Source organism: Doryrhamphus excisus, chromosome 4, assembly GCF_030265055.1.
Source record: "Doryrhamphus excisus isolate RoL2022-K1 chromosome 4, RoL_Dexc_1.0, whole genome shotgun sequence".
NCBI lineage: Eukaryota > Metazoa > Chordata > Actinopteri > Syngnathiformes > Syngnathidae > Doryrhamphus > Doryrhamphus excisus.
Window position 1 is genome coordinate 27800906 of NC_080469.1, and position 13429 is coordinate 27814334.

At 49.3% G+C, this 13429-nt stretch overlaps 8 non-coding genes across 8 annotated transcripts; 2 read left to right on the forward strand and 6 right to left on the reverse strand.

Moving 5' to 3' along the window:
- Positions 1–1441: 1441 nt before the first annotated feature.
- On the reverse strand, positions 1442–1605 carry LOC131128847 (U1 spliceosomal RNA). The gene has a single exon (XR_009129730.1). It is a non-coding gene; the product is annotated as a U1 spliceosomal RNA (small nuclear RNA).
- A 1081-nt stretch (positions 1606–2686) lies between these two features.
- Positions 2687–2758, reverse strand: trnae-cuc (transfer RNA glutamic acid (anticodon CUC)). Its single transcript has one exon. It is a non-coding gene; the product is annotated as a tRNA-Glu (tRNA).
- A 383-nt stretch (positions 2759–3141) lies between these two features.
- trnat-cgu (transfer RNA threonine (anticodon CGU)) lies at positions 3142–3215 on the reverse strand. Its single transcript has one exon. It is a non-coding gene; the product is annotated as a tRNA-Thr (tRNA).
- A 371-nt stretch (positions 3216–3586) lies between these two features.
- On the reverse strand, positions 3587–3664 carry trnav-uac (transfer RNA valine (anticodon UAC)). Its single transcript has one exon. It is a non-coding gene; the product is annotated as a tRNA-Val (tRNA).
- A 532-nt stretch (positions 3665–4196) lies between these two features.
- Positions 4197–4269, reverse strand: trnak-uuu (transfer RNA lysine (anticodon UUU)). The gene has a single exon. It is a non-coding gene; the product is annotated as a tRNA-Lys (tRNA).
- Positions 4270–4986: 717 nt separating this feature from the next.
- Positions 4987–5150, reverse strand: LOC131128848 (U1 spliceosomal RNA). Its single transcript, XR_009129731.1, has one exon. It is a non-coding gene; the product is annotated as a U1 spliceosomal RNA (small nuclear RNA).
- Positions 5151–6160: 1010 nt separating this feature from the next.
- Positions 6161–6231, forward strand: trnag-gcc (transfer RNA glycine (anticodon GCC)). The gene has a single exon. It is a non-coding gene; the product is annotated as a tRNA-Gly (tRNA).
- Positions 6232–6573: 342 nt separating this feature from the next.
- Positions 6574–6647, forward strand: trnat-agu (transfer RNA threonine (anticodon AGU)). Its single transcript has one exon. It is a non-coding gene; the product is annotated as a tRNA-Thr (tRNA).
- Positions 6648–13429: the final 6782 nt, after the last annotated feature.

Here is a 13429-nt window from a genome sequence, read left to right on the forward strand (position 1 = left end):
CTGATGTAGTCTCTGTGCAATTGGCCGCGCTTGTGTTGTTGACATTTGCTGCCAGCCAATCAGGATGCGAGACAGATGTCAGACAAGCAGAGAGACTTTGGAGAAATGAAGTCAGGTATTTGAATCCCGTCTAAGCCAGCAGTCAAGTCACAGTTTTCTTCTCCACAATATTATTTTTTTCCAATTAATCCCTATATAATTACAAATTATTCCTATCAGGCTTATATTGATACCAGTGCTTGAAATAAAATACAAAATCAATGCAATGTCACAAAGAATATTTATTTATCAGGTTGCCACACTCAAGAACCCTCTCAATAATAATAAAAAAATCTACATGTAAGCAGTTATGAATAATGAATATGCACATTGTTCACTTATTTTGCCGCCTTTGTTTCTCCTTTTCATAGAAAGGAGAGGCCTGGAACTCCCTCCAGCTCATCTCTTTTTCCATCCTGTGCTCTCTATAGATGGAGAACACTTTGGCAGGACAGTAGATGTACTTCTCTGAAGCCAGTGTGGATGCGGGGGCTTTTCCGGCCCTGCTTCAGCTGCATCCTGCAGAGGCACTTTCGGACAGGGGGTGGAGGAGATTCCTCCCTCTTTCTCTTCTTCTGCTGTTTTTCCTCCACCCTCTTTCTTGTCTCATCCACCTCTCGCTGGAAGAAGTCTGTTTGACTGAAATCTTTAAATGGCATCTTAGGGTCTGTCAGACCTTCTGCAGCAATAAGATTATCTGACAGGGCCTTGTTGATGAACGTCGTGGTTGATGTCCCATCCATTTGATGTTTTGATTTTGGTTGGCCACAGCACAGACATGGTTTTTGTTTGAGTTTTTTGGCACAGGAGGTGGTTGCTGCTGCTCCAACGGGGTATGAGCAGGTGGTGGTGGTGAAATAACCATCTCTGCAGGCAGTGTCACTACAGGCACAAGATGCAACTATTCCAACAAAGGGACAAATGATTACGTTTTTACCTGGCTTTGCTTTGGCTGAGCGAGAAGTCCTTTCAGGCAAGAAAACAACAAAAAGCAACACACACCAGCCGTGACTCAGACAAAACACAGAATACAAACAACAACACGATTACGACTATAAGCTATCCTTTTTTAGGTGAGAACCATGAACTCCTACTCAGAGGTGCGGATTGCTCATTCTCGCTGCTTCAAATTTGCCTGCGAGCAAACCTTGAACTTTAGACTCAGATCAATCGAAATGGTTGCCGATGCCCCTTTCTCTGTCTTGTTGCCGTTTCTCATTGAGGTTTCCTGACTGAGAGCAGATCGGCCTCACGGCTGGTTGGTTGTCTCCCGTGCACGGGCAGACCTTTCCAGCAAGCATTGGTAGTGCTGGGCTGGTCGTTTCTTGCTCGGTCTGGCTGCACTCGCAAGCCAAGGAGCTCGGCGCGGTGCTGCACCTGCCTCTTGTTTTAAACACGGGATAAGGGGGGAGCGCGAACGCAGTCCCCCACTACCACAAATTATGCAGTCGAGATTCCCGCATTTGGGGAATTCGCAGAGGTCAGCTCAACCCATGTGCAATGGCTGAGCCTCGCCCTGGGTGAACCACCTTCTTGATCATGGTATCTCCCCTGGCAGGTAAGTATGAGTTGCACCGGTCCCGCCCGGACTAGTCTCTCGCACATGTCACATGCTGAGTGGTGGTCTCATCAGGTCGCCCACAACAAGCCCAGCCACTTGACCTGTGTCCAAATTCAGAGACAGGACTCTGGTTATCTCAAGGAGTCAGTCTGTATGGCACTCTTGTGACTTCATTCTGAGCTAAGGCAGCGGCAGCAAGTGGCTTAGGGCAGTTGCTGCAGACGTTCAATGCGGAGACTGAAGTACTGACTCCACGTCCCTAGTCACACCATGTAACATGAGAGGCCAATATGTTGAACCCTGACACGTGTAGATGTGCAAGGTCGTTGTGAGTCAGTGGGTTGTCAGGTTCAAACTCCTGTGACACTTGTAAAAACACTTAAATGCAGAAATACAGAAGAGACAGACAACAATATTCAAAGTTACTCGCAGCGATGAGAGTGAAACCACATACCCAGTGACATGCCGCTCCACTGAGTTCAAACTCCTCTTTATTTATTCTCTTTCGGGGGTCCCTACTACATGGTCATGCAACTCTAGGGGTGGCAGTTGCACGAGCTGTATTTGTTTCTCTATGTGTATGTGTGTGTATATGTGAGAGGAATTACTTTTATTGTTTTATGAGTTCTTATCTTGACACGTTCTTGCAGGATTAACGTGAACATCTGCAGGGTTGCGGTTGGCGCATCCAGGCACCTCCAGGACCTGGGGGTTGCTGGGGGTCTCTGATCAGGGTCACAGGAACATTTCTTCTTCAGCACATTCAAACACTCTTTCTATTGTCTAAGCAAATGGATATAAGGGTGATAACTGATGCTATATTCATTCTATCTACATTTTATTCTAACAAGGATCTATCCCTGAGCATCCGACAAATGCTCTGTCTCACCCTAAACCCAGTCCTGACAGCATTCTCAGTCGAGGACCTTGTCTTATTGTGTTGTCCATTGTGTGTCCATGTTTTGTTTATATTTCTGTTGTCAGTCGCTTCAGGATGACAACGGTTTGTGCTTCAAGATGACCCCAACCATTCGACTGAGGCCGAAGACAAATCCTAGCTCCAGTAAAAACCTACCCAAATGTCAATTCCCTGACCGGGAATCGAACCCGGGCCGCGGCGGTGAGAGCGCCGAATCCTAGCCACTAGACCACCAGGGACTGCTTTATGTCTGCACTCAGCAAGGCAGAGACAGTGTCACTTTGACGTACTCCAGCAAAGGAACCAAAATAGTTCTGTGACTGGACCTTCTCTGCCAACATTGCAGCAGCAGGGGAATTACCTCAGATAGTAGAGCGCTTCCCTTAAATGTTAGACCCGAACCTCTTTTGTTTTGCTAATGTGGTCTGTTTTCTTAGCCCCGCAAATGTCCAAATGCACAATGTTTTTGCCTTTGTCGAGAGCATTGTAGTACATATGACATTTATGCTACATATGACATCAGAAATGATGGATATTTCTTCAACAGAACATGACGTCTGATTCAAAACATTTACTTGAAATGTTGGAGAGAAAAAAATGGAGTCGCTGAAACACATATGCAAGGCACTGCTGGGATTTGAACCCAGGACCTCCTGTTTACGAGACAGGAACTTTGACCAACTAAGCCACAGCGCCGGCAAAGGAGTGTCTTCAGTGTTAGGCGAACCACTGCATGACGGAAACCACACCAGTGGCCAGGCTTTCAACAGGACTGGTGAAATCCTGCCAGTGTAAGCGGACCGAATCCACGATTATTCTCCTCCTTGGTCTTCGCTGTGTCAAGGATGAGGATGTTGTTTGCATGCAACGACACCACAGCGGCCACCTCCTTCCTATAAGCCCCTTCGTGCAGGCCAGTGACGCACCCGATCAGTCATCCGGGAAATATGGATTGTGTGTCCAAACTGGGGACAGATGCCCGTGTACACACCTTCAGGGATCAAGCACATATCCTTTTTCCCATTTGTCACCTTGATTTTTTTGTGAAAGAAGGAATTGAACGGCCTTGCTTCCACCCAGATTCCAACTAGGGACCTTTTGCATGTAAGGCAAACGTGCTAACCACTACACTATGAAGGGTGAGCCCTTTAAGGGGACTGGTGAAGCAGTTGCCAAACAATGACACAAGATGATGTGTCCAAAGTGGGGGCATATTGACAATTGTCCAAATCGACAAATGTTTCTCCCTTGTAGGGAAAATTGTTCCACAAATTATGGGCTTTTCTTCAACAAAACATGAAATCACAATCACGGCTTGACAGGTTTGGCTTGTAACCTCCTCTAACGTTGTCTGGGGGGTGGCCCTTTGATGAATGAAGTTAAGGTCCTTTCAGCCTGCCAATAAGCATTTTCAAACTATTGGCAAAGTCGCAACGTAAACAGGGATTGTGCTCAAACCCAGGCTTGAACCACGGACCTTTAAATCTTAATTCTCGCACTCACCCAACTGAGCGATTTCAGCTGCAAAGGTGGTGTTCCGCTTTTTCAGTAGAGGCTAAAAGAGGGGCCAGGGTGAAGCTGTGTTTCTGCCACATGTGTTGCTGTGTACCTGGCCCAGGGTGTTCTCATCTTGGGTTGGTATGTCCCCATGCTGGTAATGTGGGGTCTACACTTCTCCGCCTGAACAGGGACTTGAACCCTGGACAATCAGATTAAAAGTCTGATGCTCTACCAACTGAGCTATCCAGGCGCTTGATGAATGAGGACAACTCACAAGGCAAAATCTTCTGGCATACTGTACTTGACCTTGCAGAGATGAAGAAGCCCCTGTCCCGAAATTGCCACCTCCAAGATCGACGGAGGTCTTAAACTGCCCACATGGACAAGCCTAATATCTTCTGGACAAAAAGAGTTAATGGTCAGACAAGACAAAGGTTGAGCCAATCACCTGAACAATAAACTTTTGATCTGAGTGTCCGGGATTCAAGTCGCTGTTCAGGTGACCAGGTGGCCACGAGCCCTCCAACTAATGCACCTGCAGTTTAAGGCTATGTTCTGGATTATCAGTGTTTCGCCAAGAGTAAAATTGGGTCGAGCGAGAAGTCCTTTCAGGCAAGAAAACAACAAAAAGCAACACACACCAGCCGTGACTCAGACAAAACACAGAATACAAACAACAACACGATTACGGCGATAAGCTATCCTTTTTTAGGTGAGAACCATGAACTCCTACTCAGAGGTGCGGATTGCTCATTCTTGCTGCTTCAAATTCGCCGTTTCTCATTGAGGTTTCCTGACTGAGAGCAGATCGGCCTCACGGCTGGTTGGTTGTCTCCCGTGCACGGGCAGACCTTTCCAGCAAGCATTGGTAGTGCTGGGCTGGTCGTTTCTTGCTCGGTCTGGCTGCACTCGCAAGCCAAGGAGCTCGGCGCGGTGCTGTGCCTGCCTCTTGTTTTAAACACGGGATAAGGGGGGAGCGCGAACGCAGTCCCCCACTACCACAAATTATGCAGTCGAGATTCCCGCATTTGGGGAATTCGCAGAGGTCAGCTCAACCCATGTGCAATGGCTGAGCCTCGCCCTGGGTGAACCACCTTCTTGATCATGGTATCTCCCCTGGCAGGTAAGTATGAGTTGCACCGGTCCCGCCCGGACTAGTCTCTCGCACATGTCACATGCTGAGTGGTGGTCTCATCAGGTCGCCTACAACAAGCAATTCAAACAATTCAAACAATTCAACAATTCAAAATCATTTCCAGTGAGGTTAATTTCCAATAATTGTAAAAGTTGTTTCTGGGGTCTTGTCCTGTCAGGGTATTCATCAAATATGTATTTGACAGCTTCTAGGCCCCTCTTGGTATCGATATTCGTGTACATATTGTCCACGTCTAGCGAAAAAAAATCAGTGTTTCGCCAAGAGTAAAATTGGGTCGAGCGAGAAGTCCTTTCAGGCAAGAAAACAACAAAAAGCAACACACACCAGCCGTGACACGGAGCGCCGTCTGATGACGTCGGGAGTGTCGTCCCCATGCAACTGGGAGCCAGTCGCCTTTCGTCAGTGGAGAGGAGTCACCGTCCACGCCTGTGGCTGTGCCTGTACTGTGGGAGTCCTACACACAATTTCCCGCTGTCCAGTTCGCCCAGCACGCCAACGCTCTTCCTCCACCAGGGATATTCCCTAGCTGCTGGCACTGCCCGCTCCAACCACACCGGCTGCGTCATCCGCTTTGGCGGGCCGACTTCAGGTGGAAGGTACGATATCCTGGGCGGGGGAAGCTTCTCCTACCACAGCATTAATTGACTCTGGGGCGGACGAGAACTTCATTGATAGCGGACTGGTCAGTTCTCTCAACATTCCTACTGTTGAGCTTGTCCCCCACAAGAATGTCCGCTCGCTAGATGAACATCACCTGGCATGCATTCCGCATCAGACGTGCGACATATCCTTGGTGCTGTCGGGTAACCACCACAAGGTCACAATTTTTTTTCTTATGCCCTCTCGCTCAGCTCTGTTAGTACTCGGCCTCCCCTGGCATCCCGTGCGTGTGTTGTGATTGTGATGTTTTGTCATTCAGCGCCACTTTGCAGCGGCACATCCACTCGACAATTTAATTTGTTCTCCGACAGTGTTTCCCGATGTGGCATTGGTGGTTCAGTGGTAGAATTCTCGCTTGCCAAGCGGGAGGCCCGGGTCCGATTCCCGGCCAATGCAGTATATCTCAGCTTGTACCTTTCTTTAGAGCTCATGTTGAAAAAGTACAAAGGCTCTTTTCCTGCGAAAGGGCAGTATTCAGAATGACACCTGAAACGTAACAGACCGGACCACCCGAGAGTTAAGGTGGACAGCACTTAGTGAAACCTGACTGCAGTCATGCTGTTGTACTCCCTGTCGCGCAATTGGTCAGCACGTTTGGCTGTTAACTGAGAGGTTGGTGGTTCGAGCCCACCCAGGGACTCTCAATTCACACATTTGTTGGACTTTGGACTCCCTCCCTTGTATGAACATTTTTCCCCATTGGCGAACTGTTTTTGTGTTGGTGCCAGATGCACTGCCGGCACTGTGGCTAAGCTGGTCAAAGTGCCTGTCTAGTAAACAGGTGATCCTGGGTTCAAATCCCAGCAGTGCCTGGGTGCTTGGTCAGTGAAACTTTGGCAGCTGATTTGTGAACCATGTACTTCTTTTTGTCACTTGCCCTTCAAGAACGAATTGACGTTGCATCCACAGCTGACATGATTGTTGTGGATCTCATTACGCCAGAAGGTGCTTGAATCCAAAGAGTATGACATTGTGATGTGTTGTCATTCAGCACCACTTTGCAGAGGCTCATCCACTTGACAGTTGAATTTTTTTTCTCTTACAGTGTGTCCCCACGTGGCATTGGTGGTTCAGTGGTAGAATTCTCACTTGCCAAGCGCGGGCCGCGTGGGTGTTGTTGACATTTGCTGCCAGCCAATCAGGATGCGAGACAGATGTCAGACAAGCAGAGAGACTTCGGAGAAATGAAGTCAGGTGTCCGAATCCCGTCTAAAAATCAGTCAAGTCACCATTTTCTTCTCCACAATATATTTTTTTTCCAATTAATCCCTATATGATTACTATCAGGCTTATATTGATACCAGTGCTTGAAATAAAACACAAAATCAATGCAATGTAACAAAGAATATTTATTTATCAGGTTGCCATGCCACACTCAAAAACACTCTCAGAAATAAAAAATGAATACTAATCACAAGCTATGAATAATAAAAAAAAAATGTTCATTTATTTTGCTGCCGTTGTTTCTCCTTTTCATAAAAAGGAGAGGCCTGGAACTCCCTCCAGCTCATCTCTCTTTCCATCCCGTTCTCTCTACAGATAGAGAAGACTTAGTAGTAGAGGCAGTAGATGTACTTCCCTGCTTGCCCTGGAAAGTCAGTGTGGATGTGGGGGCTGTTCGGATCCTGCTTTAGCTGCATCCTGCAGAACCGGCACTTTCGGACAGGGGGTGGAGGAGATTCCTCCCTCTTCCTCTTCTTCTGCTGTTTTTCCCTCCACCCTCTTTCTTGTATCATCGAGCTCTCGCTGGAAGAAGTCTGTTTGACTGAACTCTTGAAATGGCATCTTGGGGTTTGTCAGACTTTCTGCACCATATTTTTGGAAAACTTTTGTGGGGCAATAAAAGTATCTGACAGGGCCCCGCTGATAAAAGTCATGTATTGATGTCCCATCCCCTTGATATTTTGATTTTGGTTGACAACAGCACAGACATGTTTTTGTTTGAGTTTTTTTGACACGGGAGGTGGTTGCTCCTGCTCCAATGGGGTATGAGCAGGTGGTGGTGGTGGTGGTGATGGTGGAATGACCATAGCTGCAGGCAGTGTCACGACAGGCACAGCAGAGGTAGTGCTTAGCAACTGCCAAAGCTGCTGTGTATGTTGCAGCTTCTCTGGGCTGGTATTTAGTGAAGATGATGTATTGAGAAATTTACTGTTGTGTTTCATGTATTTGGAAATATGCAATTTTGATGTTGGATGCAGCATGTTGTTGGGGTCTTTGCTGGACTTGTGGACAAGAGTGCCATACTCCCGAACCACAAGCTTGATCATGTCCTCGTGCCCACGGTGTTTATTAAGGAGCTCGTCAATTGCCGACTTCTTTGGAGACGGCCAGCGCTTGTGGTCCAACACAAATACTCTCCCTCCAGTCTTCACTGGTCCAGTGCGGGCAGCAGTCGGAGAACATTGGATGGGCAATCTTCTTGTGGGCTCTAGGCAAAGAAAACCATGAGCTACACATTCGTTATTTGGTTCAAACAAGATGCAACACTATTAGAACAAGGGGACACATGATTAGTTCAGATAAGTTTTTACCTGGCTGTGGCTGAAGCTCAGAAACAGAAGCTTTATTGTCCAACTCAGATGCTGGGATAGGGGCCACACGACTAGACGTAGTCGCAGTAGCAGTTTGAAGAGGGTGAACAGAGTGGGGAACAAAGTTGAAAAGCCTGGTGGGAGGTGTGGAGGAAGGCTGCACTGGTTCTGCTCCCTGACCAGCTCCTTGATCAGACAGGATGCCTGGAGAAGGAGCACTTGTGGCGCGGCCGGGGTCCTTCTTGGTTTTATGTTTGTCCCAGTCTAAAGGGACCGAACAACACTCTGGCTCCCTGTACTCCAGGCCAAACCTGGACAAACTTTTCTTCGCCAAAGACCCGTCTGGAAACAGCATTCAGGGAGCATATCAGTGCAGGGTCGAAAACAGGCGGGAGACAAACGCCTGGCAGTTTCAGGTCCAGCAGACACTGATAGTTCCAGCGACACACTCCTGTCATGGCCTGGGCCTGGAACAGCTCTGGGGACACCTGCGTGCCGGTCACCCTTTTGGCCTGGTGGAAGTGGTAGCCCTCCTGCTGCGACGTGCCTCTGATGGGGATCCAGACGGGGACTGCTGCACGCTCACCTGGCACGTGGTTTAACTGTATCGTTCCTCCATGGCGGTACAGTATGCCCCCTTCCACCTCAGGATCACTGAGGCAACCGCGCAGAATGTGGACACGTTGGATCCTCCATCTCTTTAGCCTGGAGGGCTTATATAGAGGGATGCCATTCGGATCTGTGGTCAGGTGAAAGTGTCAGGCTCCTGTGACACTTGTAAAAACACTTAAATACAGAAATACAGAAGAGACAGACAACAATATTCAAAGTTACTCGCAGCGAGGAGAGTGAAACCACATACCGCTCCACTCTGAGTATGCAGTTCACACTCCTCTCCTTTTATTCTCTTTCGGGGGTCCCTACTACATGGTCGTGCAACTCTAAGGGGGGGGTGGAGAAGGCAGTTGCACGAGCTGTATTTGTTTGTCTATGTGTGTGTGTGTATGTGAGAGCAATTACTTTTAATGTTTTATGAGTTATTTATCTTGACACATTCTTGCGGGATTAACATGAGCATCTGCAGAGTCGCTGTTGGTGCATCCAGGCACCTCCTGGACCTGGGGGTCACTGGGGGTCTCTGATCATGGTCACGGGAAGATTCCTTCTTCAGCACATTCAAACACTTTCTGTTGTCTAAGCAAATGGATATAAGGGTGATAACTAACAAAATTAAAACTGCGAGCAGTGATGAGCGGGCTCGAGCACCCCAACGCGGTCGGGGGTACACGCGGGTCGGGGGTGCGCGCGGGTCGTGGGCGCGCGCGACCGGACGGGCGTGCGGACGCGCCGTATGAAAAACCGCGGTGATCGGATAAGCGGTAAGGGAGTTACGGCATTTACAAATTTCCGCCAGGAGGGGGCGACGCCGGCGGCGAGGCGGGTGCGCGGTCACGTCCCGTCCGACGTCCCGAACCGCCATAAAAAAATTCGCAACGATCGGACCGTGCGGTAGGTACTTGTGGCGGATATACGTTTCCGCCTGTTGGTGGCGCTATACAGTCTATGCGCCCACATGGTAACGGACCGGAGGGTACCCCGAACCACCAGAAAAAATTAGGTGCGGATCCGACCGTGCGGAAGGAAGTTACGGCTGATATACATTTCCACCAGTTGGTGGCGCTATAGCGTATGTACACACACTGTCATAGACCAGAGGGTACCCCGAACCACCAGAAAAAAATTCGGGCAGATCCGACCATGTGGGAGGAAGTTACGGCAGATATACATTTCCACCAGTTGGTGGCGCTGTGTTTTGAACATGGGTTCTGGAGCGTTAGGTGCGTCCTGTCATGATAGACTTCTCCACCAAAAATCATAGTGATACGTGCAACGGGTGGCGAGGGATAATGAATTGAAACTTCTAGGTGGCGCTAGTGTGTCAATTTAGATTGGTGTCACATGGGAGCACCACCAGGGCGCTCAGGCCTGGATTCTGACCTTACGTGTAAGATTTCAGCAGCCTGTGACCTTCTGCGGGCAAAATATGAGCCTTCAATGGTCAATGGCGAAGGCTGACCATTCGCCGTGGCCACGCCCACCACATGTGCTTTACACACATCACAGTCCATCGACTGACATCATCAGTCTGTCAGTCAAACTGTGTATTGACTTTGATGTACATTGCTTCAAGGCAAGGCCAGACACCAGGCAGGGCCAGATAAGGTTAAGGTTAAAGTAAAAGTTTGGTGGCGTGCCACGCCCACATCCTAAGTAGCAGCCCAAAATCCTTCGCAATTTAACGTGGGCCATCCGTCTAGTGTCCGTTGATGCTACAACGGACTCATTCGGTCAAACCCCCTAGGAGGAGTTCGTCGAGATACGACCCCTACATCCTCCCCCAAATGGCCGCCGCCACCTAAAATGGCCGACTTCCTGTTAGTTTTTGAACATGGGTTCTTGAGACTTTTTTGTGCGTCCTGTCACGAGTGATGTCTCCTCCGAAAATCATGCCCATACGTGCAACCGGAGGCGAGGGATAATTATTTTAAAACTTGTAGGTGGCGCTAGTGAGTCAATTTGGCTTGGTTTCAAATGGGGGCCCCACCAGGGCCCTCAGGCCTGGAATCTGCCCCCCCTTATGAGTTTTCAAGCACATGCGACCTTCTGCGGGCGAATGATGACCCTTTCTTTGTAAACGGCGAGGCCTGAGCATTCGCCGCCAGGCCACGCCCATCACGTGCGCTTTTCCTGCATCATGGTCCATCAACAGGCTTCACCAGGCTGTCAGGCAGTGACCTTGTGACCTCGGTGTTCATCTGATGAATCTCCTGCCAGAAAAGGCCTCATGTAGGTCACACGCATTTAGCCTGTCGCCAATAGGTGGCGCTGCGACGAAATCAGGAAGTGACCTACGGGGACCTTCGGGGCGGGGCCATGATCACATGTACCAAGTATGATGAAGATCTCACCACGTGGAGCCAAGTTATTCACGTCTACAGTTACGCTCAGCGTGCAAGGCCCGGACAGATGAAAAAGGGCAAAATTTGGGGGCGTGCCACGCCCACATCGTATGGAATATCCCAAAATCCTTCGCAATTTAACGTCGGCCATCCGTCTAGTGTCCGTTGATGCAACAACGGACTCATTCGGTCAAACCCCCTAGGAGGAGTTCGTCGAGATACGACCCCAACTTCTGGCCCGAAAAAGGCCGGCGCCATCCAAAATGGCCGACTTCCTGTTCGTTTTCCAATATGGGTTCTTGAGACTTTTTAGTCCGTCCTGTCACGATAGACGTCTGCACCAAGTTTCGTGACGATAGGTGAAACTGGTGTCGGGGGCCAATTTTTTCAAAAATAAAAGGTGGCGCTAGAGAGTCAATTTTGGAACATTGTTTTCGGGACCCCCACCAGATCGAAATTTTCGGCAGACCTGACGCGCTTGCCAAATTTGGTGAGTTTTCGGGCATGTTCAGGCCCTCAAAATGGCCGTCCTTTCGTCAGAATAATAATAATAATAAATTAAAACTGCAAGCAGTGATGAGCGGGCTCGAGCACCTCGACGCGGTCGGGGGTACGCGTGGGTCGGGGGTACGCGTGGGTCGGGGGCGCGCGTGTGTCCGGACGGGCGCGTGGACGCGCCGTACGAAAAACCACGGCGATGGGATAAGCGGTAAGGGAGTTACGGCACTTGCAATTTTCCGCCAGGAGGGGGCGACGCCGGCGGCGAGGCGGGTGCGCAGTCACGTCCCGTCCGGCGCCCCGAACCGCCATAAAAAAATTTGTGACGATCGGACCGTGCGGTAGGTACTTGCGGCGGATATACGTTTCCGCCTGTGGGTGGCGCTATGCAGTCTATGCGCCCACACGGTAATGGACCGGAGGGTACCCCGAACCACCAGAAAAAATTAGGTGCCGATCCGACCGTGCGGAAGGAAGTTACGGCTGATATACATTTCCACCAGTTGGTGGCGCTATAGGGTATGTACACACACTGTCATAGACCAGAGGGTACCCCGAACCGCCAGAAAAAAATTCGGGCAGATCCGACCATGTGGGAGGAAGTTACGGCAGATATACATTTTCACCAGTTGGTGGCGCTATAGAGTCTATGTATACACACAGTCATAGACCAGAGGGTACCCCGCACCACCAGAAAAAATTTGGGACCGATCCGACCATGTGGAAGGAAGTTACATCTGATATACATATCCACCAGTTGGAGGCGCTATAGCGTATGTACACACACTGTCATAGACCAGAGGGTACCCCGAACCACCAGAAAAAAATTCGGGCAGATCCGACCATGTGGGAGAAAGTTACGGCAGATATAAATTTCCACCAGTTGGTGGTGCTATACAGTCTATGTACACACACAGTCATAGACCAGAGGGTACCCCAAACCACGCAGATTCAAAGAGTGGAGGGTGACCCGACCGACCAAAAAAAAATTTAGAGACGATCCGACCATGTGGAAGGAAGTTACGGCTATATACATTTCCACCAGTTGGTGGCGCTAGAGAGTCTATGTATACACACAGTCATAGACCAGAGGGTACCCCGCACCACCAGAAAAAATTTGGGACCGATCCGACCATGTGGAAGGAAGTTACATCTGATATACATATCCACCAGTTGGAGGCGCTATAGCGTATGTACACACACTGTCATAGACCAGAGGGTACCCCGAACCACCAGAAAAAAATTCGGGCAGATCCGACCATGTGGGAGAAAGTTACGGCAGATATAAATTTCCACCAGTTGGTGGTGCTATACAGTCTATGTACACACACAGTCATAGACCAGAGGGTACCCCAAACCACCAGAAAAAATTTGGGGCCGATGCGACCATGTGGAAGGAAGTTACAGCTGATATACATTTCCACCAGTTGGTGGCGCTATAGTGTATGTACACACACAGTCATAGACCAGAGGGTACCCCAAACCACCAGAAAAAAATTTGGGCAGATCGGACCAAGTGGGAGGAAGTGACGGCAGATATACATTTTCACCAGTTGGTGGCGCTAAAGAGTCTATGTACACACCCAGTCATAGACTGGAGGG